Source organism: Belonocnema kinseyi, chromosome 8 (genome assembly GCF_010883055.1).
Source record: "Belonocnema kinseyi isolate 2016_QV_RU_SX_M_011 chromosome 8, B_treatae_v1, whole genome shotgun sequence".
In the NCBI taxonomy this organism is placed as follows: domain Eukaryota; kingdom Metazoa; phylum Arthropoda; class Insecta; order Hymenoptera; family Cynipidae; genus Belonocnema; species Belonocnema kinseyi.
In genome coordinates this window covers 80,067,600-80,070,697 of record NC_046664.1, presented here as the reverse complement: position 1 = coordinate 80,070,697, position 3,098 = coordinate 80,067,600, and positions in this window count along the sequence as shown.

Sequence of the window (3,098 nt, the reverse complement as noted above, 5' to 3'; positions counted from 1 at the left end):
GGTATATTTGAATAATTTACTTTTGATCACCACCTCCACGCGTATATAATCAACTGCAGCCACGAAAATAAATTAGTAAGACATTCGGATTTGCCCGTGATAGCTCCACTTTTATCTGTTTCATAAAGTAACAATCATTTTATTGTTTCTAGATATGGCTTATAGTAGAGAACCATCAATATTTGACACGTTACTTGGCAAAGGCATGCGCTTAAGTGAACATTATCATCATCATTTTATTAAGGTGACTGAAAGAAACTATTTGTTTTAATTTGCGTATTTGTCCATTTATTTACGAAAATAAAGAGATTTTCTGCTTGCTCATTTTTGATTTGAGCATTGATCTAACGTTTCAAAATATATTTAGGTTCGGAAAACGCCTTTCAAGTAGGCAATTTATTTATCTGTTTTTGCGATTTAGCCATTTTTTGGATATGCAAGTACCATCTAAGCTTTGAAAATATACTTTTTTAAGTTTAATAAGAAAAGTGTAAAAGAAATTACATTGAGCTATATGCAAACAATAAATTTTGTAACCTTGTGGAGAACGCCTTAGTGTTAAAAAATGCTGGCTCACTTACTGTCGCTATAGTTATTTAAAAAAAACAAACCTTTTATTGCTAATTATTCATGATTTAAAACAAAAACCATTTTTCATGAATAAAACTGATTGAATATTTACCAACTATATTACTTTATTTAATTTATCCATTTATATCCTTTAAAAGGTCAATAAGGTAGTTATTGTCTGATGCGAAATCGCTACTAATTTTGGATCCTTGCCAAAAAGTTCCAGTTATTCTCGTATTTTCCTCTCACTAACTGATTTGTTCTAAAATGATTGTTTTAAAGTCCTCTCTATAGGTTTTTTAACTGATCCACTTGCATTATTGTTTAAAGATAAAACTCAAAATCAATTTTTCAAACAATAAATAATGCAAGCTCAGGACGCACGATAGAAATTGAACTTTAAAATAGGTGTAAAGGGAATAAATGAATGAAGGAATTCAGGGAATTTATGAAATTTTTGGAACCAAAGAATTTACGAAATTTAACAATTACCCTCAGTGAGTTCAAAACATTCTTGCAGTTCAATGAATTCTCGGAATTCGAAGAATTCACGGGTTCTAAAAAAATGTACGGAACTCAAAGAATTTAACAATTTTTTGATCAAATTTATTTGAAATATCATAAATGTGGTAATCTAGGACACTTAGCGAACCAATGCTATACGAAAACCCAAAATTTTCGACAGGGTATGAACACAACAAGGCCACCTCAAGTACACTGCACCAGCGAGAAACACGAGGAATTTTTAAACAATCAGGAATTTTCGATGGGGGAAATACAACAAATAGAAACAAATTTAGATCAAGCAGAGTCTCTATCGTTCATGGACGATTGCAAGCAGTCGCCGGAAAGCGAAACCGACGAGAATACAGACTATTAATGGACTCCAACTCATCTAGCAATCTCATAAAGGAAGACTATGTCCCAATTGAATGCAAACCATTTAGAATGACGAAAAATCTCAACTTGCGCAATGAGAAACACCAAAGCCACTTAGCAACACACATTTAATATTTAGGGAAAAGACATTTATTCCACATTGTACCTAAAAACTTTCCTCTACCCGAAAAAGGAATAATTGGACTGCCTTTTTTAAAAAAATATAACAAGTACTAGTTAACAGATAAATAGTTATATTTAGATGGTAAAAAGATGTTGTTACGAGACGAGGGATATTTTATTGAAAGGAACGTTACGAGAATTTGTTATATCCTGACAGAAGAAACAGATAATGATTTCACTAAATACAACACCGTTTTTACATTAGAAAGCGACCCCTTACCATGCACAACCCTCATTGAACATGCGATAACATTGAAATCAGGGTAATCAGTTAACATCAGATCCCAGAAAAATCCTGCAGCTCATAGAAACTTTGTTAAAGAGCACGTACAGAATCTTTTGGAACAACAGATAATAAGAAACTAAAATTCACCTTTTAGCTCACCAATTTGGTTGGTTACTAAGAAAAATGATAAGTTAAGAATGGTAGCCGACTATTGCAAGATAAACGAAGATACAGATCAAGATGCATATCCATTACCCGTCATCGATGACATTCTGGATCACGTAGGAAAATCGAAATTTTTCTCAGCCTTCGACCTAAGTTTAGGTTTTCACCAAATACTGATTTCTGAAGAATCCAAAAAATATACAGCCATCTCGACAGCCCAAGGTCACTTTGAATTCAACAGAATGCCATTTGGCCTAAAAAATGCACCGGCCACATTTCAACGCATGATGGACAGTACATTTCGAGGACCTGTAGGGAAACAATGCTTCGTCTATATGGACGATATAGTCGTCTGTGGAGACACCATAGAAGAACATAATAAAAACCTGATCGATATGTTTCAAAGATTAAAAGAATTAGGTTTGAAGTTAGAACCAGACAAGTGTGAATATTTGAGACCAGAACTTGGGTATTTAGGACACCTAATTACTAAAGACGGTGTCAAACCTAACCCCGCGAAAATCGAAGCCGTTAAAAATTACAGAATACTTAGTAACGTTACAAAAAATTAAATCCTTTTTAGGCCCTGCAGGAAATTATAGGAAATTTATAAAAGATTTATCTACTCCTTCCAAACCACTTACAAACTTAATTCAAATGAAAATTATTTTTGATTGCACATGCAAATAAAATTACTAATAATAGGAATTCTGATTGATGAATTAAACGAAGATCTTGATACAGCAATAAAGGCCATAAATTTGGAAAACATGGTATTACACCCACAAATTTTAACGTCTAAGATGTCGAAAGAAACAGGGAATTCGAAGTTACGTATAAAACGCAATAACATATTGAGAAGAGCGCAGAAAATATCCAGCAAATTATAGACACTTCTAATATCAAAATTGCCATCATCAAGAATCAACTTGTGTATATTATTGGGATCCCTGTTATAAACAAAGAGGAAATGAAAATCCTTAGAATAATTCCTATACCTGAAAAGCTAGATACCGGATATGCTGGCATTATGCCTGCACATGAGTTCTTATTAGTTAAACAAGTAGCCATTCTT